The 25,963-nt window shown below is 58.7% G+C and overlaps 1 protein-coding gene and 1 long non-coding RNA gene across 3 annotated transcripts in view; one reads left to right on the top strand and one right to left on the bottom strand.

Annotated features, from left to right (window-relative positions):
* The window catches only part of PBX1 (PBX homeobox 1), a 207,518-nt gene that overhangs the window by 133,585 nt on the left and 47,970 nt on the right, over window positions 1-25,963 (bottom strand). The gene's annotated exons all lie outside the window — the stretch shown is intronic.
* LOC118979174 (uncharacterized) lies at window positions 3,685-25,171 on the top strand. The gene is made up of 3 exons (XR_005064854.1): window positions 3,685-3,695; window positions 15,295-15,302; window positions 24,602-25,171. It is a non-coding gene; the product is annotated as an uncharacterized LOC118979174 (long non-coding RNA).

The following is a 25,963-nucleotide window of genomic DNA, read 5'->3' as shown; positions in this document are numbered from 1 at the left end:
TGCCCACGCTGCAGGTGAGGGACAGGTCACCGGCGTGCGCCTCCGTGGAGCCCCGTCCTCCCGGCCGCTTCTCACTCTGCGCGTCCACGGGCCCAGGCAGGCACAGCCCAAGTGTGTCGTACAGACTTGGCAGCAAGCCCCTGCCCCTCCGTGCCAGTCCCTCACAACACTACGGTGGCCCCGTGGGAACACCAGCCCGCCCGTGCCTGGAAAAGCCGTCGCCCCACTTGGGTGTGGAGGGCAGCATCGGAGACCGTACGCCCTGGTGTAAGGACCCGGAGCTCCGGAGCAGTGCACACAAACACTGGGGTGACCAGGACCAGACCCACCAGCGGGGCCTCGACACAACACTGGTGACAGCCCACCCCCTGGGTGGTTCGGGGGTTCCCGACACCAGCCCGCACCTACCCGACAGCAGACTTCCCCACCCCAGAAGCCACGGCGCCCCCACAGCACCTGTCTGCAGGAGACGGGCTCAGCCCTCAACTAGCTCTTTTGGCCAAACTTCCCTAATGGCAGTTCTTCCCCAGGTCACCTTCCCCACGGGCGTCCCCGACCCACCAGGACACAGCAGGGCTGTCTTCCCTTCCTGTCACGTCTGCGTCCCTCCCTGGGACCATGAATGTCACAGACCATTTCCCTACTGTGAACCCCTGAAGGCAGGGGCCGACCTGAGTTGCTCCTTACCCCAGCTCCACACAGGTCCTGCAGGAGCAAACGACACTTCAGATTCAGTGAACTGCCCTGGCCGCTCCAGCGACCAAGGACACCAGCGTCCTCCCTGAATAGGTCTCTGGGTCTCAGCCACTGGATTTCTCGTCCTGGATTCTGTGCTGGGGGTGGGGGCGCGGGGGAAAGACAGCAGGGCATGGCTGTGACGCCCAGACCTCCTCGCGCAGACACTCCCCACGCTAGCCCTGAGCAGGCCCACACATCACTAGGGCGGGCTCAGAGAAGGGAAGCACTTAACCCCCCCACCTTTGCAAGCCCCCTTGAGCCTGCTCCTGGGCTGATGCGCTCAGTGTGGCCACAGCAGCAGCTTTACCAAAGAGACCAGCAGAGAGGGTGGATCCCACTGAGTGACACGTCCACACCGGCAGGTCCTGAGAACTGATGTCTTGCCGTGATGCCACCTCTAACCAGGGGACCAAAGGCATGTGGGCATACAAGTGGCAACTCCCTACACACGCACGAACCCACGCCCACTCAGAGACCGGTGTGAGCACACATGTGCAACACACACATGTGAAGACATGCAGGAACACGCGTGGCCACATGTGCACATGAACACATGCTGGGATATACACAGGCACACGTGAACACTTGCAAACACACATGAATGTGCACACACCTTGCCCGCCTGGGTCAAGGCAAATGCACTGGGCTCGCTCTCAGGGCACCCACATTTTCTCCCTCTTCTGAGTTCGCCGACCAACCTGACAGTCTCCTGGATCACCTCGACCTACCAAATGAGGAGATTCCAGCCAGACACTCCCCGTCCACGGTGTTCGCAGAGCCTCTGCCTGTGGCTTCTCGCTCCAGCCTGTGACGTCCTCGAGCCGACGGCACTGGCTGCGAAGATGCTGGTGACGACGCCGACAGGCGGGGAGGCTTTGCAGTGGGGCAGCCCACACCGGGAGAAAACGCCCAAGAAGGGGCTGAACCACTGGACGCGGAGCCGCAGAAGGGGCCCACTTCAAGTTCCAATAAGGGACAAAGCTTTGGAACAACAGTCCTGACGCCTTTGTCCACCCCGGGCCCAGCACTGAACTCAGGGAGCCAGACGAGTGCGCACGTGTTTCAAGACTGAAACATCAAATCATCTTCAAAGAAAAGTCTCAAGCAAACGACCCGCCTGGCCACGCAAAGGGGCACAGAGCGGTGGGAGTGGCACGCAGAGGCCCGGCACACAGCGTCAGTGACAGCGGGCGCCAAGGCATGCACACCGAGTGATGCGGCCGCCACGCGTGGGGCTGGCAGAGGTCATCTGCGATGACACACATCAGCGTGAGGTTGTGGTGGGAAGGCCCAGAGGCGGCTTCCGAGGGGACCAGGAGTCCGGTACCTTCACTGGGGTGCTGGCTACACAGGGGGACTGTCCGCTGCAAGCTCGCTTCCCTGTTCCAGCTCCGCAGGCTGTCTCATCGCCGGCCTCCCCCTGCCTCCCAGCGGGTGCAGGAGGTTCAGCGGTGTGAGGGAAAACGTCGAGTTCTGGAAGACGGGACCTGAAATGCAACCCTCCCTCTCGCCTTCCAGCCCATGACCTTGAACATGCCCCAGCGGTGCACTGGGAGAGCCCTATCCACGACTGCGTGGGACTGAACACTCCAAAGCTAGAACGCTGATGACAGATGTGACGCTCTGCAGCTGGTATAATGCTACACATAGAGATGAAGGGGGTCATTCTGCCCGGCGGGGGGGCGGGTGGCGCTCGGCCCCGCTGGGTCGTTCCAACCTGTGACGACTCGCTCTTTCCACCGTCGGCGTGAGGCCTGCGGCCAATCAGAGCCTGGACCCAGGAGCTCACGCTGGGCCTCCACCTTTCCTTCACGTGCAGACATACACACACCACGCACACCGCCACACACACACGCACACACACACGCCACGCTCCTTCACAGGTGCTGTCTGTCCTCACTTGCTGCTTGTCTGCTTGATGAGGGACCCAATCTGCATAAAGCTTGTGCATAAATCAACGGGCAACGAGAGAGGCCAAGAAACCTCTCCAAGGCGAAGGTGCAGGGCCCCATATGGGGGGAGGCCACCAGGTCCCACTGAGAGCGAGGGCAGTCGCCGTGGGCAAGGTAGACTGGGTCGCAGAAAGGCATCCCTTTGTGGCGGCCCTCTGTCCCCCCGCTGTCCCTCTGCTCATTTTGGAGGGCTGTTCATGTGATCTGCGCCCCCCTCTTGCTTCTCTCTGCACTTTCTCCCTCTCGGGCTGGGTTTAATTTGACACCTCGAGCTTTGGTAACGAGGTGGGGAGCAGAGCAGCCACAGCGGAATTCATTAGGGCTCTACACTGCAGGGCCTGCGCTCTGCGCGTTAATGACATCGGAGGGTAGGGAAACGAGACAGCCGCCACGCGAGATGAAATAAACATGAGGACTGTCAGCAGTGACAGTCTAAGCAAAGGGGACAAAATGAGCCAGGTAGAGACCTTTCCCGGGCAGCACAATGCGAACCGACAGCTTGCAGAGCCCCGCCCCTGCCCCCGCCCCCAAAGCGGCGGGGTGAGAGGTGAGGGTGAGAAGGAAGTGTGCATGGGAAAGAGGGAAGAAAACACAATTAAACGATCAGCTTTAACATACAAATTTCATTTCCCAGTTTAGCGCCGGCGCAAACTGAACTCGTGGCCCCCCTTCCAGGAGGAGGCGCGGGGGACTGCCCGCCCTGGCTCCCTGGGCTGCCGGGCTCCGGAGCAGCGTCGCTCCCCCACCCGCCCCTGCCAGCCGCCCAGCCTCTCGCTGCTGCCGCCACCGGGAGCACTAGGAGGGGGAGGCAATGGAGGAAGGCAGCAGGGGTGCTGGGAAGGGGCAGGGATGAAGGCCCTCGTCCCCCCTTCTTCCCCCAGGTGTGGGGGAGGGGAGGAGGCGGACAAAGACGACTGCGCGGCCTGTAATGGACCCTGGAGCGAAGCCCAGCATGTGCTCTCGGGCAGGGCTAAGGCCTGCTCCCCGTGACCAGCTGCCGGGAGGGTCTCAGGGACTGTGGTGCGGTCTCCCCCGTGCACGATGCGGCCCGAGTGCACTGTTGTAATCAAACCGAGTCAGGGCCTTCTCTCTGAGTAGAAAGAACCCGTCTCCGTGTGTCCCCTGGAGTTACCTGAGGGGAAGGTGGCTTCCCCATCTTCAAAGGGAGCTGGCCCCACAGGGTTGGCCACCGCATGAGCCCACAGTAGTCTCCGCAGAGCTCGGGGCTTCTCCCACGCCCCTCCCAGAGCCCTTCTCCTCAGTTCAGCCTCTTTGGACAGGACGCTGTGGGCCAAAGCCCGCCCCTCAGCACCAAGTGCTGTCGCTTCAGCCATGGGCTTCTCAACCAAGGTTTTCCAAGGACCCCTAAAAGCTGGAACCATGACTGAGCGGGGGAGGCCCATCTCCCTCCGCAGAGGAGCAAGGAGGGAGCATGGCTGGGCTGGGTCCAGGCAGTATGCAAAGCCAGGACGGGCCCACGCGCGGTCACGCTGGGCTAGTTGCAGGAATGTGAGTTTGCCCTGTGGCAGGCACCTCAGCGAGTGTGGGGGCAGAGCAGGCTAACTGCAAATGTGCCGCAGGGATGCGGCGTGCGTGGGACAGCCTGACCCCAGACCCTTCTGCGTCGTGACTACAAGCCACAGGTATAAACCACTGATGTCAGAAAAATGCCTGCCTGTTTCATGTCCCAGGGCAAAACAGATCAGGAGTGTCCAAAATGGGACCAAGTTTGTGCCCCATTGGGTTTGAGGCCAGGAGAAGCCTGGCCAACGTTTTGTCTGCAGTGAGCACTAAGGCCACTTGGTTTCCTCCTCCAAGTAGGTCAATGCTCACTGCCCTGCCCCCCATGAGTCGACGCCCCTCCAGAGCATCGCAACCCCCGAAAGGAAAGCAACCCATTCATAAACGTGCTGCAGGAGGTTCACATCGAGACTGACTTTGTCGTGGTGAGAAAAGGGGACTGGAGAACACTTTGTGAAGGGACCACACTACCTGTGCCCTGGAAGACAGTGAGGGGCGGCCACAGCTTGGCGCTGGGAGGGTGGAACTGTAACAGGGTGCAGCCAAGAGGGGGGCCCCAAATAGGGATTTGGAGTGGGGTCCAGAACTCAAGGTGTCCAGGAAATATTAGAAAGATATATAGGATGTCCTCACCCCTTCCCCCCCAGGTGTGAGTTGGGGGAAGGGACACACGGAGCAGGAACGTGCAGGGCTGTTTTGTACAGCAACAGCTTTGCAGCTAACCTCTAGCATGGCCACTTAACACGTCTACAACCTTTAACTGGTTGCATAGATATGTTAAACAGCTGTGGCCATGCCCTGAGCCAGGGGGATGGAAGAGACTTCCACCCAAGGTGTAACTGAGAGGCAACTCCCCACGGTTACCACGCCTGCGTGAGAGCTTGGAGATGATTGGCTCCACGCCATGGGGCCACGCCTGCCCTCACTCATGATGGCAGCTCAGTAAAGCTGGAAGGATACGGGAGTGCTGGCACCTGTAGCCGATTGTGGGTGGAGTCGGAAATGAGGCTGCAGAGGAGGACTGGCACGGGGATTTAAACCGAGATGGGGCAGCCACTGGAGGGAGAACCACATGGCTTTGCAGAATGGAGGCCCCCTCGCAGCTTTGCCGGGGAGAACCACGCAGCTTGATCCTGGCTGACGACGACACAGCTGATGGTGTCGGGAGCCTGAATCGACTTCTTTTCCTGAGATGCGGTACCCAGTTTAGGGTAGAGGGAGAAGGAAGCACCATGTGCGTCTGTGGGTATCCTAAAGGACTTTGGTATTTTAATGGGGACACTGGGTCACTACTCTGAGTCTGTATAGCTTTAAATAAACATTTCCTTTCCTTTTCACAAACCTCTGGCATTGAGAGTCATCTTTCCTGTGGCGGCAGACAAGTGAACCTAGTGGGGGTCCTTCCAGTAATAGCATATCGTACCCCCCGCTTTGGCCTTGCTCTGTGTTCTGTTAGTTTTTGGCATCCCTGGGTGGGCCAGGACTCATCCATGGCAGACCGACCCCTCAGGTGGGAGAGAGAGGGACTTCGGAATTTCCTGAGTCTCTGAGAATTTCTTTGCACTCCCAAGGGCATTGGCCACCTAATTATCCCCAGAAAGGTGAAAAGGAAAGGAAACAGGGAGGGAGCAGAGACGTGAAAACGGTTCAGTTGGAAACTTGTTTCTGAACACTGGAATAACGGAGTTGTGGATAACGGTTTGGTTAGCATGCTCCTTCCAGGTTGCCCCCAGCTGCTCACTCGCAGTTTTGGTGAGCCCAGGTGGCACTAAGGGAACCTGTCCTCAGGTTTGGGGAGGAAGCAAACCCCTAGGCTCTGTAAGCCAAGCCTGCGTGTATGTTGGGGGTCAGACAGCAAGCCATTTTGGGTAAAATGGAGGATAGGTCACGTGAGTGCCCCACCATGGAGGGTGGGTGGTGCATGGGCGTCGCCATCTTGGATGATGGGTCATGTGAGAGTCCTGCCATCTTGGAGGTGGGCAAGGTGGTGGCTAAAGGTTCTCTTCGGATCATGGACTGTGTGTTGCTGCTGTGTGGGCACTGCACCAGTCAGGTTCTCTGTGCAACTGGTTCTGATAGGGATGGCTCTGGGTCTGAAGGTCAAGAACTGGGGTCCAAGGGTCACCATCTGATTTATAGGGCGTTTGTAAGGTCTAAGCTTCAGAAAGCTGCAGGATGTCCCTGTGAATCTAGGGACTTATAGTGGAAGGTACCTGTAGTGCTAAGGACTTTTGGCTGCCACATACTGAGTTTAAGTACTGAGTTTCAGTACAGTCCTTCCCATGTGGGAAAGGAACAGGGAGTGAATTATGGTTAAATCTAGATGGGTAAAAATATGAATAAAGGTTGTGAAAGTTTTACACCTGGATGAAAGGAAACCTCAACTACTTGTTTTCTGGTTTCGTGAGAAAGGAGCAAGTTTCTCCCATTGGTTCTATTTATGATCAGAGACCCGCTGTACCTGAAGACCTAGGGAAGGATGCCTGTAACCAGTTGGGGAGAATGTCTTTGCCGCTTGGGACCCAGGAAGGGTCACTCGGGGCTGGTGAGTGTTTCAGCCCGAGGCACAGGAGCATGTCTCTGCCAAGAGACTGGGCCTGAAAGAGCATGTCTCTTCGAGGCCCCAGTGGACCCACTGGTGCAAGAGACCGCCTCTACCTATGTGTTGTTCTGGAACTCTGTTGTTTCGGACTTTGCTCTGTATCCGCTCTGAAAAGGAAGTTGAGGATTCCAGAAAAGGTTGACACTTCATACTCTGTAGAAAGTGAACAAGGAAAAGGATTTTCCTTCACGCTTTTTATTTTTCTCCCTACCTGATCCCTCCAGAATTTGGCATTCTGAAGGAGTGAGAGATGACATAAGGTTTCTTTGCATAAATCCAGTAAGACCAGTCATTAATAGTGTTTTTGTTAACCGAGACTTTGACTGGAATGTTACACGTGAAGGAGGGATGTCTGGGTTCTGGTTGTCACCAGAAAGCCCTGAGGAACTGGGATTGACTTGGGAAGCTAGTGAAAGCCCAGGAGAAAAAGCCTGGTACTTTGGTTGGCTGTGCGGTTTGTGGTGGTCTTTCCAGGGAAGGAATGAAAGTTGCTTTCCTGAAAGATGCTAAAAGGAACCTGTAGGCACAATGGAGGCTCAAGGATTTGAGTGAAACGACTGGTACAGGCGAAGCCAGATGGCGGATGTGTGGCTCTGCTTCTGTGCCCCGAGGGGCGGACTGAGAAGTCAATCCTAAGGTTCCCTGTGTGAGTTCCAGCAAAGGGGACTTAAGGGTCATAAGTGATCCAGGCTGCTCTTGGTGAGTTTATGCAAATGAACAGTCAAGATTAAAAGTGGGACTCAACGTAGTCCCTTTAATAACAATGAGGGTGATCTTATGGAGAAAAATTGTGGTTCAAGGAAAATCACTATGCTCAGTATTGGACATCAGAATGGCGCAGCTAGCTGTCTTGAAAGTTTGCTTTCATTTGAAAGTTGAAACCAGGTTTGTAATATCACCAAAGATGTTCAATTTACAGGTGCGAAGGGTCTATCAAATTGCCACTGTTAAATGTCATTGCAGGAAGGACCTTGTACTGGAATGTCTTCCCAAAAGACAGTCTCACAGGCACAGAGACTGGTTTGGGGATTGTTGTGTGAGTTCACCTGTGTGTTCTGCTGTGTTCACAGGGTGTACGCCTATGACCTCACTACCTGGGTGACTGGCCGCAATACAGGCCTCACTTGAGGAGCCCATCTTGGTCATCGCCCCCCGAGACTCAACAGGTTGAGCTGGGTCTAAATGGCTGGGTTGGCGAAGGGCTCAGGCGGTCTGGGGGCTTCACTTTTGAACTGATTTTCCCTTTTCTGTGTTGATGGCTTTGACAGAAAGGGCCCACATGTCTGAGAGGAGGGAAATCCTAATGCATTCCCCTCAGCCCGAAGGAAGTATAGTGAGTGGGCCACAAAGGTTTTGGATAGGTGTAGCATGCCTTGTACACCTTCCTCCAGATAAGCCATTCTTTATCTAAGTCCCTGCCTTCGTCATTTACTGGTTATGATTTAATTGTGCTTCCAACTCTTCCCAAATCTGTTACCTCCATAATATGACCAGAATGCCAACGGTCCCGTAATGACAGCCTTTGGACACCAAGCCTGCGACTTCCGGGTGAGAGCCAACTGACCGGATTCTGTAAGGTCCTTCCCCTCACAAGAAGGACTCCCTCCACGCTGCAGCACCCGCCCCTTTTTGGGGCACACCTGATCCAAGGGTAGGTAGGACGACGTCCATGTCCAGCTGGAAGTAGTTACAAGAAGATGAGACCTTTGTCCATTGTCCCTTATATGATTATAAAGTGGTTATGTATCTAAAAGGAGGGATTGTAACAGGGTGCAGCCAAGAGGGGGGCCCCAAATAGGGATTTGGAGTGGGGTCCAGAACTCAAGGTGTCCAGGAAATATTAGAAAGATATATAGGATGTCCTCACCCCTTCCCCCCCAGGTGTGAGTTGGGGGAAGGGACACACGGAGCAGGAACGTGCAGGGCTGTTTTGTACAGCAACAGCTTTGTAGCTAACCTCTAGCATGGCCACTTAACACGTCTACAACCTTTAACTGGTTGCATAGATATGTTAAACAGCTGTGGCCATGCCCTGAGCCAGGGGGATGGAAGAGACTTCCACCCAAGGTGTAACTGAGAGGCAACTCCCCACGGTTACCACGCCTGCGTGAGAGCTTGGAGATGATTGGCTCCACGCCATGGGGCCACGCCTGCCCTCACTCATGATGGCAGCTCAGTAAAGCTGGAAGGATACGGGAGTGCTGGCACCTGTAGCCGATTGTGGGTGGAGTCGGAAATGAGGCTGCAGAGGAGGACTGGCACGGGGATTTAAACCGAGATGGGGCAGCCACTGGAGGGAGAACCACATGGCTTTGCAGAGTGGAGACCCCCTCGCAGCTTTGCCGGGGAGAACCACGCAGCTTGATCCTGGCTGACGACGACACAGCTGATGGTGTCGGGAGCCTGAATCGACTTCTTTTCCTGAGATGCGGTGCCCCAGATAAGGGCAGAGGGAGAAGGAAGCACCGTGTGCGTCTGTGGGTATCCTAAAGGACTTTGGTATTTTAATGGGGACACTGGGTCACTACTCTGAGTCTGCATAGCTTTAAATAAACATTTCCTTTTCACAAACCTCTGGCATTGAGAGTCATCTTTCCTGTGGCGGTGGATAAGCAAACCTAGTGGGGGTCCTTCCAGTAACAGCACATNCAGTTTAGGGTAGAGGGAGAAGGAAGCACCATGTGCGTCTGTGGGTATCCTAAAGGACTTTGGTATTTTAATGGGGACACTGGGTCACTACTCTGAGTCTGTATAGCTTTAAATAAACATTTCCTTTCCTTTTCACAAACCTCTGGCATTGAGAGTCATCTTTCCTGTGGCGGCAGACAAGCGAACCTAGTGGGGGTCCTTCCAGTAACAGCACATTGTACACCCCTCCTTGGCCCTTTGTTCGGTTACAGAACCAGGTCTGAAGGCCGGTGTGACGTGCAGTAACAGAGTCCGCCTGAAGCAAAGCCAAGTGCCCAACGGGACCCAGGGGCAGCGCCACCCAGCCTGCCACATCCCACCAGGAGGAGAGAGCTCGTGAAGGACAGCAGCACGAGACGCAGGCTCTGCCGAGAGCACAGCCCCTCCCCAAGCCACATTCGGGGGCCCCCAGTTCTATTCCTCAGGCCCCTGCCCACGTCAAGTGTGGCCCGCAAGAGGATGGAGGCCCCAGCTCCTCCTCCATCCTCACCCTCAGAGGGACCCCTGCTGAGCTGCCCTAACACCCCAACCAAGAGGGGGCGGCAGACAAAGAACCGGCCGGTCAGCCTGCGCCGCAGTCCCCGGACGCGGCGACCGCAGTGGGTAGAGGGCCGCTTCCGAGTGAGACAAGCAGGTTCGAACGCCACTGCCCACAAGCCTCAAGAGTCTGAGGAGGCCGGCTGGCCCTGCTGGGCCTCAGCCCCCCGTCCAAAATGAGGGCCGAGATCGCTGTGCTATGGACAACCGAAACACTGTAAGTGGGACCTGGGGCGGACACCCCGTCCACGGAGCTAGGCAGCTGAGGCGCGTTCCCCAAAGTCCCGTGACAGCTCTGAAGCTCCCCAGCCTTGAGGGGTGTGAAGAATCAGCCGGATGGAGCCACTTACTCCAGGAACATGAGCTACAGTGCAAGGACATCACAGCAAGGTCCGCATTCCCGGGGAGGCACCGAAACTCCCTCCCCAGGCCTGTCCGCCTGCCCCCCACCCCAGGCCTCCAGGACAGCGCCCTGCAGCAGGAGCAGCACACCGAGCTGAGCGCTCGGCACCAGCCCCCGGAAGTTCGGACCCCACGGTGCCAGGAGCGAGCCCAGGCATCTCACAGGCAGGGTGGAGACATACTGGGAACTGGACACTCAGGCTGTTCAAGGATTGTGCGGGGTCAGCATGAGGTTGCTCCCCTAGGAAGGTGAGCGTCTTGCCTCCACGAATGATCTCTGGAGCGGGGAAGAGTGGGGGAGGGCGCGGTGGAGGTCAACGCAGTCACCTCTCTGCAGTGATGGAGGTCAGGAAGGCGAAGTGACATCCTGAACATGGCAACTCAGTGGCAGGTGGGTCTTCCCGCTGGGCTTCCTCTGCTCTGGGGTTTGACGTGCCAACCCCCATTCCATCTCCTCTCCTCCTCCCTCCTCTCCCCGGTATTTCCTTGCCCACTAAATGCCATCAGCTGAAGTGCCCGCAGCTGGGAGAGCAAAGGGGCCTCGAGAATCCTCAGAAACACAAAGGTGACTCCGCTAGGTGTCGGGCTGGTCTGCACGATGGGCTTCCTGGCACCTCCTGGCAGCGGAGCACTAGCCACGAAGGACCCACGGAATCCGTGAGGCAGAAGGGCAGGAGCTGAAGTTGGGGTGGGCTCCCCCTGCTGTTCCCTCAGCAGCAGGAGCTGTGAGCACTGCGCATCCCCTCCCGGGGACTGAGGACGGAAGACACTGACCCGCTGGACACGAGGTGCCTTGTGTCTCTCTGGCGAGGAGCCCACAGGGTACAACGTCGTGATGTGACACACGTTCGTCCTCCAAGAACAGGAGGAGGAGCATTCATTGTAAAACAAGAACACCTCTGTGAGGGCACAGCAGGGCTGGCTCGGCCAGTCCCAAAATGGGGATGAGGCCCCCAGGGTCATCCGGCAGTTTCTCTCCTCCTTGCAGGCAGGACCTCTCCCCAGGTCTGGATGTGTGACACTCTTCGTTGTTTTCCCCAAGGCCGAGGGTCCCGAGCCCTCCCCTCAAAGGCAAGGAGCAACGCAGGATGACCTGGTGTGAGGGCCTCGGCGGGCCAGGCTCCCTGCCCAGGTGTCCGGAGGTGGTGGGGAGGGCAGGGGGGCCCCAGGGGGCCCTCACAGGGAGCCTGTATGTACCGTTGGGCGGCCCTGTGTGCGTGGCTGCCGGGAACGGGCTTTCCTGACGGCTCACCAGGCGGGCTGCGCGGTAGCACTGCTGGCCATGGCCGACCTCACCAGAAACTTCAGGGTGATTTTGTTCAGTAATTTTGATACAATGGACGGGGACAGGATGACAACAGAAGGTTCTGTTTTCGGTTTCTTCGCTTCCTACCCCACCACCTGCTCCTGAACCCGTTTTCCCTCCATTCTGCTCCGGAGAGAGCCAGCCGGCACAGACCAGGTAGGAAGGAGCAGAGGGCAGAGACAGGGAAACTGCTGAGCTGCCACGGCGACTTCTCGGGACACTTCTCGGCTCCGTGGGGTGCACTGTGTGGCACGTGCGGAGGCGCTCTTGTTTTGTCCCAACACCTCCAGAGGCGCACGCCACACTCCCCACTCACAGAAGAGACAGCCTGGCTGAGAGTGGCAGCAAATGTCCCACTTCCCTGTGGTCTATGTACACAACCCCTGCCTTGGGAGCTCAGGTGCCCATAGTGAACCTGCAGGGTCCTGTCACTAGGGGGCGCACTTTCTCCCAGCCCCTCCACCCAACAAATGTGTGCCTGCTAGTGGGGAGCGAGTCTGTACCCTTGTGGGTGTGTTGTCAAGAACAATGGCCGTGAATTATTTCAAAAAGCCACTTGTGAAATAAGCACCTCTAACCTGAGTCCTCGGCCATGGTCCTGGTTCAGCTCCCACCTCCGGCTCCCAGTTCTTCTTGATCCCCCCGCCCCCTGCCCCCCCCAATGTTGAACCCTCCCCACCCCCCTCCCCTCTGCCTGAAAATCAAACAGCGAAGGAGTTTGTTCAGATTCCCTATTCATCAAGGAAATGAATTCCATATGCATAATTCATTTCTTTTGTGAACTTTCTTCCCCTGCAGGGACTTAATGCTCCCTGGTGCACTGGGGACAGAAACAGTGACAGGGGGAGGAGAGCGCAAGGGGGCAAAGTGCCTTCCCCGAATAACCAGGACAGAAAGGGTCACGGGGTCTGGCCTCTGCTGGCTGACACCTTGAGCGCCACTTTCTCTGTCACCGAAGGAGGGGGCACCCTGTGCTGGTCATTAGGGTCAATGGGCTTTGTCCTCAAGGGCGAGTGGCCCAGGGAGCCTGGGGGCCTCAGGAGGCCGGAGGGCCTCTTTCAAAATGCAGAGGCTGGCGGGTGGAGCGAAGGCGACAGAGCCCCCACCCTGCATGTCCCTGCTCTTGTTAAGAACCCAAACCAAACAAAGAGACCCGGGCTGGGCCCACCGCACCACATTGAACAGCTGTTGCATTTGGAGAAAAAGCAGTCCCTGGCCCAAAGTCAGATCCAAAAAACAGCTTCATTAAGAGAAAGATTCACTTACATGAACTCCAAGTCTGCAAGTGAGGAGCAGATGAGAGACAGGTCTGCCAACCAGGCAGCCCACCGACCGACTCCACTGGCTGAGGCCACCTCTTGGCAAGTCACACTGACCCGCAGGACATCCTGAACTTGAAGCCTCTGTTAGTACTCTTTGATAACAATCCAGAGTCCCCAAAGTTCAGACCCAACCTGATAAACAGCGGAACAGACATCAAGGCCAAGGTGGAGCGTTTATTCTAGCACAGTCCACCTCGGGGGATGGGTGCTCCTTAGCACCTCACTTGATGTTTTTTTCATGCATCTTTACTTTTCTCTCTTTAACTTCTGCCTTCCTCCATCTTCATAAAGAACAGGAGGCAGAATGAGGGGGACGGGGGGCTGATAATCATCTTAGATTCGGGACTTCTCACGCCGGTCTGCTGAGCTGCCTTGCGGAAGCGGGCTGGCTCCCCACACCGCCTGGGATCAGCGCCATTCTGGACGCAGCTCCTTGAACCGGCAGGCCCCGAGTGCTGTTTAATGTATAATCACGCAGTTTCATCGCCTATTTTTCCTCTGTGCGGTCTGACACGCGCTGGGTAGGAGGGAGCCAGCGAGCCAGCATGGCACAGAGGGGTCCAGCGGCACAACGAGCCTGCACTGGGACTCCCGCAGGTGAACTTGCGAAGACAAATGAAACCCTCCATGGCCTTCACCTGAGGCACGAAAACCAGCGAGCAGCTGGCCGGCATCCTCTCCCCACCCACTATGGAAGCACACGCCAAAACAAGCGCCCCACGGAGCAGCTCGGGGCACCAGACAGGCGTGGGAGTTCCCCGTCAGGCTGCTCCAGGCCCAAGGCCCTGGCCTCAGACGGCGCACGCTCCCTGTAGGGAAGACTACCGTGCCGGGAACGTGCGTGTGCAAGAGAGCGTCAGTGAGCTGAGCTGCCGCAGAGGGGGCACGGTGCCCACCCACGCACAGGGACACTGTCAGTTGGGGGCGTGTCCTGCAAGGGCCATGGAGTTGGATGGTCAGACACGCACCTGACCCCAGCCATGCCCCTTCCTGGCTACATGATCTTGGACGTGAAACGAACCCCTTAAGCCCCATCTGCAAAATAGATGCCATACTTTTCTCTCTTTTTGTAGAATGTAAGAATAATTAGATTCAGACATAAAATAACTTGGGAGAGTGTGCAAGAATGTGTGGATGTCAGATACGCAGTTTGTTTCCAATAAATCATGACCTTACGTGCAGGTGTTAGCTCAATTAACCACTGGAAACAAGCACAGGGACACCAACGGGCACGGTGACGGACAGGCTGATGTGGCAGGTCAGACTCTGGGACTTACAGACAGAACACTTCGTATCTGAAGTCGCCACGTCACATCGGCTGCTTATATGGACCGACTCAAAGGTGAGGTGCAGAAAATAGGGGAGAAGGAGGTGTGCACCCCGTCCTGGAGGGCTCCCGTCCGCGTGGCGAGAGCGCGGAGGCGGGACAGACACTTCTGTGCCCTGGCAGCCCGGCCCACTTCCCACGCCCGGTCCCGCCGCGCCCAGGTCCCTGCCGCTGCTCCCACCTCTGGCCGCGTCAGCGTATCTCCTCGTGTCCTGGGGATGAAGACGGATGGGGGACCATCACCCTCGGTGAAATCACTGCCTCATCAAGGCCACACCAGCCTCGAGCGTCACCACCTCCCTGTGTTTGGCTGGGCCTCTAATAAGAGAATTGACGGCAGAACTGGCCCCCAGAAGGCCCCCAGTGAAACACACCCCTGGCCCAGAGTGACGCTCCCGCAGGACCCCCCAGTCCGCCATCATCCGTCAGCCGCTTCCGTGCTTTACCCTAAAACATGGCATTGCCTCCATCAGCAGACGCCACCTCCCCTCCACTCTGAAGCCTGGAATGGCCGGGCCAGGTCAATAATGAGAGGTGGCCTGTCCCGACTGCTGCAAGGACCCCGGCCAAAGCAGAGCGCAGAGGGCATGAAACCCACTGTCTCCATGATGGGACTGCGAACTCCCTGGGGGTGGATGGTTTTGTTGCTTTTCCTCCCACCCCCACAAGGTCTATTGTTCTCTGAGCAGGTGGCCTGTGCTCACTCGTCCCTGCCAACGGCAGAGGAGCTGGGCTTACGGTGACGGAAAGACCCAGCCATCGGGACCTGTGCACAGAGCACCGCCCGCCCACACCGAGGACTCCACAAGGTTAGGCTGCAGGGCCAAGCAGGCCCACGGCCGGACGAGCGGCCTGACACGTTGCCACTTCATTCCTAAGAAAGGTCAGCTCCCAACCAGAGACAGACGTGGGTGGTTCTTCACATGAAAACGGACAGGTGTCCCGAGTGTCCTAGTCTGGCACCAAACGGAGGAGCAACGGGGGTGAGAGGGGGGTGAGAGCTGGGTGAGGCGCCTGGGGTCCACCTCCAGTTCCACGTCTTAGCAACAACCTCACGGCCCTGCCACACTGGCACTCACTGGGGGACCGTCTCTGCAAGGGGGACCGATCTGGCCCCCAGTCCCAGTCCTGAAGGGGGTCACTGCTCACCTTGCACAGACACCTCCCAGAGAGAGGGAGACGGAAAGGCCCCCGGAAGAGAGGCGTCATGGCGGCTCTCTGCTAACCCGCCCACTCAAACAAGTTCTAACAACATGGGACGGGAGACGGGGGCAGGAAGGAGCACCCAGAAAGCAAAGTGCACGTCGTGTAGCTCATCCAAGAACGTCATCTCCCAGACCCTGCTTTCCAGGGTGACCCGTGAGAATCAAAGGCTTTGAACTCGTCACAGCCGTAACCCCGCAGAGGCCGGGACACAGGCGAGCCGGCATGTGATGCTGGGGGGGGGGAGGGGGCCTGCCAGCAGACAGGGGCTGCCCCTCCTCCCAACGCTCTCCAGCTGAGAGCAACTAAGTAGAGCTGAAGTCCTCAAAATCCACAGGAAGGCTGCTGCCCCGCTCCCCTGCCATCCCATGCTCCCCCAGAGATTGGCGGGGGGACCCCACGGAGCGGCTGGGGCTGCGCCATCAGCTGCCTCTGGGGGCCGTCGAGGTGTCTGCGTGTCTCAGAGAGAGAGCCGTGTGCAGTGTGGCACCGAAGGCAGGGCACTTCCAGATGTGGCCGAGCAGGCAGCAGCGGAGGGGCCCCTCCTGGAGGAGGGGAGAGGCCAGCTGTGGTGCAGGTGAGGTCCCTGGACATCCTCCGGCCTGAGCTAAGCCTGCCTTCTGGGTGCCACAGGGCAGCAGCCAGGACCCTGTGCAGGACACGGATGGGTGAATGGACCCCTCTCACTTCCTCGCTCCCTGGCCCCAAGCCCAAACCAAAGGCCGAGATGAGTGCCAAGAGTCAGTGGTGACACGGGGCCCTGGAATGTGACAGTCAGCAGCAGCTCTGGGAGCACGTGGCTGAGGGAACAGGTGGCACGGAATCTCAGAGCCACGCTGCCGTGCGCTCTCTGCTCCAAGGCCCCAAAAAGGGCCTTGCGGGTGGCCTCCCCCAGCCCGGAGGGGTGGGAACGGAGGATGTCAGTGTCCTGGAGCGGGTCTAGAGGACTGTTAGAAGGTCCTCCAGAAGGGTCTAGAGACCAAGCTCCTCTGTGGACAGAGAAGCCAGGCGGTCAGCAGTCCCCTGGACACAAGCCGATGCCTGTGTTTGCTTTAGGACCCGTGTGGCTGGTGAGAGTAGGAACACGCCGCCCTTCGCAGAGAGTGCCCACAGCGTCTCCAGGTCTCCACGTTGGGCCGAGAGCAGTCTCGAACTGGGGCAGAGAAAGCTGGTAATCCCCTGTGTGGGCTTCCTACTCTGGGGACCAGGTGGACACCCTTGTCCTCGCTGGAGAGGCTGAAAAGTAAGAGTACTTCCTAGGGTCTCAACCCGAGAGGCAAGGCAAGACCAGGAGCCTCTGGGGTGGAAGCCCTACAATGCAGACAGCTGAGAAGCCGAAAGCCGCACCCAGCCTGCTGCCCCCCAGCTTGGCAAGGCTTCCAGAAGCAGCCTGCAGTCTGTCCAGAGGACACGGGCTGACCCGGTAACGCCAAGGACCAGCTGCAGCCTGTCGACTCCAGGAAGCTTCGGGCCGCACTGGGACCGCCTGAGCCGGGACTGGCTGCGCTCCTCCACACCTCCAGGGCCTTCGCTGACCACATCCGCCCTAGGATTTTCTCTTCCTGGGACCAGTGGTCTCCAGGTCCCACATCACCTTACTGCTCCACAGGGCTGTCCCGTCGCCTGTGACAAGTGAGCCACTCCCCAACTAGTCCTGGAGGGACCACCTACGACACGACTTTCCTGGCTCCCTGGGAACCAAGTCTCCCACCTCAGTGCAGGGGCAGGCGGCTCTGCTTGGAAGACTGAGCCTGAAGACAAAAGCCGGGAGGACGTCTGCTCGACAGGCCGGCCTTCTCCCCCGGTGACCTCATGCTGGCCTCACATCACACAGGGGCCAGCGCACGTCCACCCCAAGAGGCAGACGTGGCTGTGCTCCGAGGTGAGGAGACCTGGCTCGGGCAGGCAGCGGCTCTCACGGAGCCCCGCACGGGGCCCAAGGGGGACGTGGCTGGATGGGGCCTCCGGACCCCAGCCGGCTGCAATTCAACCGTTGCAGAGAGGAGGGCCGGCACCCGCTCACCGCGCAGGGGCAGGTCGGGGGTGGGCGCACACCCGCTCCCCGTGTCTTCCTGAGGCGCCCACCCAGTAGACGCCGTGGACTCCATTCACACCAAGGGCCCGAGCCGACGCCCTCTGCATCTGCAGTGAGCAGGTGACCTTGCTGCACGGGCCACGTGTAGAGGTGCTGGTCAGAGCTGCGGGACGGGCTGCCGGCAGAGGGGCCTGCCTCTACGCTTCCGACGGCTCTGCCCCTCTGCCTCGCCACCAGGCGCACGCGTGTGTGCCCCATGTGCCCCTGACGGCTCACACACACAGTCAGGGCTGCCCGGTTCGGTGAGGCAGCCCCCAGGGAGGCCGTCACTCCCGACGCCACTCTGGCTCAGAGGGTCGACTACGGCGCCTGAGCAACTGGAAGTGGTAACTGCACAGGGAAACTGAGAGGCGCTTGTGCACAAGCCGGGCTCGGACCCGCACGGTCAGGGCAGTAGCTGTCGAAGCATGTGCACAGGCATGTGCCTGCCCTTGGCCATGGCCTCTCCCTGGGGCTCCGGCCAGCTGTGGCCCAGGGACACCGCTCCATTTCCAGTAGACCCAACAGGAAGAGGCACAGAAAGAGGCGCAGTGACCAGGCGGCCACTGTTGCTAGGCAGCAGGATTATGTCCCTTCCTGCTGCTTGGCAACCAGCATCTCCATCACACACTCCCAGTGCCTGCAGAGGCAACAGTGTCCTGAACTGTCATCTCGGCGCTCAGAGAGCAGGGTGGACTTCAGGGGAGCCCCCGGCAGGCCCCAATGCCCCGAGGGGCCCCTGGCACAACAGCCCCATGTATCAGAAAGTCTCCCTGTGGTGACACTGGCGCTGGGACCTGACAGTGGCACAGAACTGTGCCCGGGGGCAGCAATGTGCCACGCAGTGGGGAAGCCCCTGGGTCAGCAGCCCGGGCTCTGGAGAAGCAGCTGTGCGGGGGGGGGGGGGGNCGCGCCACCACACCTCTGAGGGGCCGCAGTGGGCAGACCTCGTCCTCAGGGTACGCTGCGACGTGCTGGGGATAAGGTGAGAGGCTCGCGCAGTTCAAACAGTGATGCTTCCTTCTGTGGTCCTGGAGCCCGGAAACTGCCCCTGCCAGTCACCCTCACCTCCCGGGTCACAGTCAGCCAGCTCCCCAACAGCTGCCACCCTATGCCAGGACACCCGCAGCCGCCTCCTGCCCCCCTTCCCACCCCCCAGAGATGAAAAGGCAGACGCGGGACAGGGGAAAGGCAGTGTCCCAGCAAGCATGTCCCTCAGAAGCTGTGACGCCCTGCCACCCGCCCCAGCCCTCGGCGCCTGCTGCCCTGCTTCAGGCTGGACCCGCAGAGCAGGCGCGTTCCCGCTCGCTCCTCTCAGGGGCGCTGAGGCCCAGCCGCTCCGCGGGGGAGCTCCCCTAGGAGCCCGCAGCAGCCACAGCCAGGGGCTCTGCTCCGCCCCCAGGAGAAGTGGCCCCTGGGACCATCCAAGTCACCCACGGGGTTTGAGAACGCCCTGATTCTTCTCCGAATGCAGTGAGGTCGGCTGCAGTGACGACCCAGGCGGCATTTCATCCTCTTAGCAGCCCCGCCCGGAGAGTCTTTCCCCTGGTGAACATTAACAAGGCCAGTTCGCCGAGCTCGGGGAAGGAGCCCTTCTGCGGGTGGACTTCGGTTTCTTAACCTGAGTGGCAGCTCTAAGTGCAAAGTTCCACTGAGCGTCATTCACGCTATCGCTGGGCAACAGGCAAGCAGCCTGGCAGTGCCGTGGCACCCTCCCCACGTGTCCAGCGCGGCACTTCAGGGCCGCCACGCACAGGCACAGGCACCACCCCGCCCCCAGGCCCCCGGCTTCCCCACAGCAGGGGCACAAGAGGGACCAGCTGCTGTTAGGGGTGGACAGCTTTGCAGGAACACAACGACAACAACAAATGAGGGCCACGGGCCTTCCAAGTGGCCCGGGACCTAACCTTAGAGCCCACTTGAGGACAGACTCCCCAGGCATTCGACAAAGCCAGTGTCCACACACGAAGTCACATGGGGTAACAGGATGGAAGCGAGAGAAGGGTCTCTGTCCCCTCTCAGGTCCCCTCTGCAACCGACTAATGGGACGAGAGGTCCCACCATGAGGCTTTAGCAGTCACTGAACACTCCAGTGCCACCAAAAACCCCAGGAAATACTATGCCACCAGATGAAAACTGAACAACATCTCATGAAGGGATACAAATTAAAAGGCAACTTTACCAGGCAGTCTACGAGGGAACAATGAGTCCCATGACCAGCGGGCAGAAATAAGCTGGCCCTGTGTTCCCCCACACAGCTCTCCCCACTGAAATGAGGCGCCTTCACGAGGGCCGTGTGGCTGGGGCGGCCCTGCCCCAACACAGGCCTCGGGCTCCCTTCCCCTCCATTAGCCTGACTTTGTTTTCTCCTGCTTGTCCCTCGGAGTCTAAACTCTAACAGTAACTGAGATCAAAAGGAAAAAGGGGGGGAAGGAGGGGAAGGATGTGGGGAGCCAGGATGGAAGCCCGGGTGGGGCACCCAGAAACTCCAGGCCACCAGATTCGTCAAGGCCCGTGGCCGGGGCCAGGACGGAGAGGGGAGCTCCCACTGCAGGCCGACCCGAGTCCAGAGCAAGCGAGAGGAACCTGGCCTCACAGGACCCAGCTCAGGAGGCCCAGCCCAAAGGGACGGCGCTGTGCTGGGGAACAAGGCACCAAAGCTTGGTCTTTCTGAGCAGCCAGAGGTGCGCCAGCAGGAGGGGGTGGAGAGAGCGGGAGAGGGGTCCACGGAGCACCAGCCAACAACAGCCGAACCAGTTCACGCGGGAGCCCTCCGTGGAGCCTGGCTACAGGAGACCGGTCTCCACGGAATCAAAATCCGCTCCGTTGTAATATAATAGATGTAAATTAAAACAGAAAATCTATCATGCCCCTAATGTTCCCTGATGGCTGCGTGTGGGGATCCGTCCGCGAGAGGCGCCGGAGGAAGGGTGATGTATGCGGGGCTGGATGGAGGGCGAAAAGCGTGGCGAGTGGGGCCGGGGTGGCGCAGCGGCTCGGCTCCTCAGACCCAAGGGCAGGAGACGAGTAGATGTTGATTAGTGCGGGTTTTGTCCGACAAACGCCTGTCGAGTGACGGCTGGGCTAAGCTGCACTGAAAGAGAACCATTAATCTTGGTCTGGTTTAAGTAGAGTATATTAATTTGTGTCATTTTTACTAAGTCGCAGGGAGAAAGGCCTCTCAGTGCTTTGCATATGACTGCCTTGGTGGCGCAGCCCTGGCCGTCCCCACCCCCTCGACCCCCACTTTTTAAAACAGATACCATGGCGGTGGCAGCAATTTCAAATGACACAGCAGGGGAGCGGGGGGCTGAGAGGCCTCTCTTGGATTAAGAAAATAAACTCCCAGGGTGTTGGCATGGCAACAGCATTTCAGATGAACTGCTATATATTCAGTGATTAATAAATTAACATTTTTTACAGTTGTTCCTCCTTCCTCCCCTCCCCTCCCCCATCAGCCCCCCCTACACACACACACACACACACACACACACTCAACCTTCCCAGAGCTGCACGTCTGGCGTCCCATCAGAAGAAAGCTGGGCCTACTGGCAGCCCAGAGTCCCTCCTGCCCACAGCTGCCCTCTCCCAAGGCGGCCCCATTGTCACCTGGGAGGCTGACGGGCGAGGGGCAGCGGGCATAACCACAGGAGTACGCTCCGCAGGCCAGACCCTGAGAGCGCAGGCCCCGGCCCCAAACACTGGGGCCCTCCGAGTCCCCGAGGGCAGGGAAAATCCACCCAAAGATCTGCAAGGCCTGAAACGAGGACAGGAAACAAGGTCGGGACAGCGCGCCTGCCACGGTCATGCTATGGGAAGGAACTTTGGGCCCAGAGGGCAGCCCCACACCCCAAAGGCCCACACTCCCCCACCCCCCCCAGATCCCAGCCATCCCACACATGCAGAAGGGAAGGGAAATGGGGGCTGGGCATGAGGGACAGTCCGGTCGGGACGCTTCCAACAACCCCGTTCACAAGGCCTCTCGACAAAGCCATGGTGAAATAGCACAGGGCTGAAGGTGACTGGGAGAGAGGAAGAGAGTTCTGTTTCTCACCTGCGCCCGTGCTTTGGGCAGGGGTGCCGGCCCCACAGCAGGCCGAGGACCAGTCCCATCCAGGCCTGTTAGCAGTCGGGCTGCACAGCAGGCAGTGAGCTTAACGTGATGCTCCTGAATCCTCTGGAAACCATCCTCCCCACCCTGGTCCGTGGGGAGACTCTCCCACAAAACTGGTCCCTGGTGTCAAAAAGGGTGGGGACCGTGGCCCCAGGGCACCAGCCATTGGTCAGGCCAGGCAAGCCCAGCAGGAATGTAGGGGCAGCAACCTCGGCCCTGGGCAGACCCCGTCCCCCTGCCTCTGGGGAGCCTCTGGCAACTCGTCCCGGCCGCCCACCACGGCAGGCTCCGGAGAAACCAGGAGGCAGGGAACGGGGAGACGCCACCTCCACGCCAGGAGAGAGGACAGACTCTCCACACAGGTGCAGAGGACGAAGCCAGCGGGACCAGGACGGCGGGGGGGCCCTGGGGGTTCCTTCCTCACCTAAATGGAAGGTTAAATTCTACAGCCTAGGAGGGAGCTCAGGCCACTGCTAGGGGATGAAGGAAATTAAGAACAAAACTAAACCACGAGGCCTAATGTGAATCGGGCGCTGTTTCGGTTAACTGCTCGACGTCTGTCCACCAGCCAAGAAGCAGACAACCCGGGGAAGCAGGCATGTGTGCCTTGCTGGTGCGTAGGTTAGGGCTCTGAAGGAGAGGGGTTAAGCAGTACACCCAAGTCACCTGCACGCGAATGGCGGCGTGGGGCTGGAACCCCGGCAGCCAGGGCCCGCAGTCCGTGGTCCTAACTGCCACGTGACGAGAGGCCCCATTCAGACTCTCCCAGGCCAGGCGCCAGCCCAGACTGGGACGTCTGAGTGACGACAGCAACGTGGGCCTGGCAGTGGAGCCAGCACTCCCAGAAGTGACGTGGCCATGGATGGGGAAGAGAGAGGCCCTGAGAAGCCCAGGGAGCGAGCCGCCGGGCCCCCGGGATGGCGCTCCGCAGTGCGGCTGGGGATCGGTTCGGAGGCCCAGTGAGGCTGGTAAGCAAGCTGGTACGCGCTCTGGCTCTTCCTCCCTGTAAATCAACGGGTGGGGACCTCTGAGGCTTCTTCCAGCTCCTAACCTACAGCAGCAGGTTTGGCATCCAAGTGGCCACGAAACAAGGTTCCACTTTGGAGGTTACTCCCAGAGGCACCCTAATAACCTCCCCTGTGCCTCCATGTTCACCCCCCGCCACCACACCAAGGGGGGGAGAGCAGCCAAGAGCTCCTGGCCCCCAGGTCTGGCCCCCCGAGTCTCCCTCACCCACTAACAGCAGAAAGGCTCAGGCAGAAGCGTGTCGGGTGGTTGACAGAAAGCACCAGACCCAGACACAAACACAGTGCGAGCCGTGTGGAGCCCACAGCGGGCATTCCACCTGCCCTGCACTGCCAGGTCACCCGTGATTCCAGAAATCAGTCCCGGCTGGCGGAATCTGCACCCTCCGTTGGAGACGCTGGCTCCTGTCCCAGCCCCACGCCCCGCTGAGAAGAGCCGTGCGGTGGCCTGGGTTTTCACTCCTCAGGAAAATGGGCGGTGCCATGGGGAAGAAGTGAAAAGCCTCATGAAGACGAAGGGCACTGGCAGGTCCGCTGTCTGTGCCGTCAGCCCCGCACGGCCATGTCGACAAGGCACCACAGGGCCCATCAAGCCAGCTCGGCCAGGCACGGGCGGTCGGTGCCCGGGGCAGACGGGTGGGACAAGCCCCAGGCAACCAGGACGATAGCGGCAGTGTCGGGATCGGTCCGGAGAGGGGGTGGTGTGAATGGAGCTCCACTCAATCCGAGAGGACTCGGTTAAAACGGCACCGAGGAGCCGGTGAAACGTCACAACAGCCTGTACTCGTGGCTGGTGCCACTGCCCCCGTAAGTGTCCCGGCTGATGGCCCATGAAAGCTGGGCCTGCGGAGCGAGCAGGTCACCACACTGCTCCTCCAAGTCCCAGTCGGCTGCAGCCACCCAGCTGCAGAAGGAGGTCTTTAAACAGGAGAACAGCCATGGGCGGAACCAACCTGTTTCCAGTTCCTGGATCGGGGTTGTCTCCCTGCATTTGTTACAAAAGCTGATTTATCTTAGGGTTTTCAGACACATATTAATTGCTTTCCTCTTGGTTGTTTAAAGTGTATCTGACCTAAGTGCCTGGTTATGAAAACGATACGTTGTTTCTATGTTTATGGTGAACTGGACCCAGAGATGGTCTGCGGGTCCCCTGGTGGGGCAGTCTCTTCTCTCCCTGTAAATATGCCCAGGGGCCCTGCAGCCTGTCCAGTAAGTAAACTAAACCACGAGTTAAGTGAGCGGACTAGTCACTTTCTTGGTGGATTGTTTATATTTTGCACCTCAACCCAGTAAAAGGGCCAAGGGAGAGTGGTAGCTTCTACTTTCCTCTTTTAGTTAATTTTTTTTGCTCCCTCTGCTCCAGCCCCGCCCCCTGCAATTTTATTACTTGCACCCGAGAGCAGGCTTCCACGGCGTCCCTGTGCTGTTGACATCCGAAGACCCGCAAGTACGTCCACAAAGCACTCTGAACAGACCAGGGAAAGCATGTCTCCCCACCGGGCTTATGAAATTATTTGTTTTATTTGATCTAGAACTTTTCTCTAGCACCTAAGCCAGATGGAGGCTTTTAAAGGAAGTCTTAAAAATAAAATAATAAGCAAGAAAACAGTTATGCACATTCCCTGCAAGAAAAAGAATAAGCAGCACTGAGCACTGGTGTGGCCCTTCCCCCCTCGGCCCCGCCCCCACCCCCGTGGCCCCTCCACCCCCCAACCCCCACCCGGTGCTGTTCCCTAACCCACTGTCTGGACCCTCTCCAGAGGACAAAGGCACTTGCACAGTGAGGTAAGACTTGTCACCTCCCAGGCACAAAGCCCATGTGAAGCTCTAAAACCGACCTGTCCCCTAAAATGCCACGTTTACCCAGGCATATAAAATACCTCTCTCAGTTAAGAAGCTCAGAAAAGAAAACAATATTCAGGACTCATTCTCCTGTCGTCCAAGAGCGGATTCTGTGCGCCCCCTTACTATGCCGGTGCCAAGACTCTCGGCTCCTCAGGCTTTTCTCGAATCAAAGTCACTGGTGCCGGCCCCTCCCCCACAATCGCTCACATTAGCTTTTCTAATGACTTTGCAAAATGACAGGGAAAAAATTTTACATTGTTTTATTCACCTTCCTGGAAAAGTAGCTTTTATTGATAGCATTTCTCATATCATCTGTGATTTTTGGCAAACTCATTCACACTGTCTTTCAAAAAAGAAACAGTCAAAATATTGCCCTTATGAAACATATAAATACATGTAGTCGTATACGCAAGCGTCCCCGGCGTGGCTGAGATGGCAGACGACAGGAATCCTACCTTCGCCAGCGGGCCGACGCGCCGGCGTGCTTTCTGGAGACAGGGTTGTGAGGCCTGGGGCTGCGCACCCGTCCAATTCTGCCAGACGACCTCCCCACAATGGCCGGCCAGCGCGCTACAAAAGCGCTGAGGGGGCCTGATGGGGGACGGGCCCAGTGGTCTCACCTTCTAAATAACCCCGGTTTAAAGAGCCACCTGCCCACCCCACAGCTGAGGCCCCGTTGGGCCGGGGAGGCGGGCTTCACCCCACCCCCTCCACGTGCCCTGGGCCCCTTTGACCAACTGGGAGCAGGCGGGACCTGCTCTCTGACCCGGCCCCTGTCACGAAGGCGTGCGAGTCAGGGAAGGGCATCTGCTGGAGGAACCTCAGAGGCGCACAGAGCCTACGGGGGCACCTGGCGTCCTGCAGAGACTGGGCCTTCGAAGGGACCCCCAAAGGGCTGTGCTGTGCAGGGGGCGCTCCTCGGCTTAAGTCACGGCGTGGCCAGCCACTCACACGGCTCCGTATCAACTCAAGTGTTTAAACAGTTGGTTTTTGTTTTTTAATTTTTAAATTGTGAGCATCCCCTTCTTCCCATTCCTGAGAGAACAGGTCGTGGAGACAGGAAGAGGGATCCACGTAGGGATGGCCACCTGAAAGCAGAGCTTTGGGCGGAGAAACAAAAGTGCCGCTGACGGCCAGGCTCGGGGCCCTGGGCGCAGCCCGGCTGGGGGTGTGCGGTTGGCCCCAGCAAGCACTGACTTAAAGAATCTGGCCCGGTGACGACGGTCTTTCCACTCCGCCCTAAGCCAGGATGGAACCGTTGCCATGGCAACAAAGGTGCTTGAGAGGGACCAGAGCGAAGGGAGACT

This window comes from Sturnira hondurensis, unplaced genomic scaffold (genome assembly GCF_014824575.4).
Source record: "Sturnira hondurensis isolate 20B ecotype Veracruz unplaced genomic scaffold, ASM1482457v3 Scaffold0022215, whole genome shotgun sequence".
Taxonomy (NCBI): domain Eukaryota; kingdom Metazoa; phylum Chordata; class Mammalia; order Chiroptera; family Phyllostomidae; genus Sturnira; species Sturnira hondurensis.
This window is presented reverse-complemented; position numbering and strand designations above follow the sequence as displayed.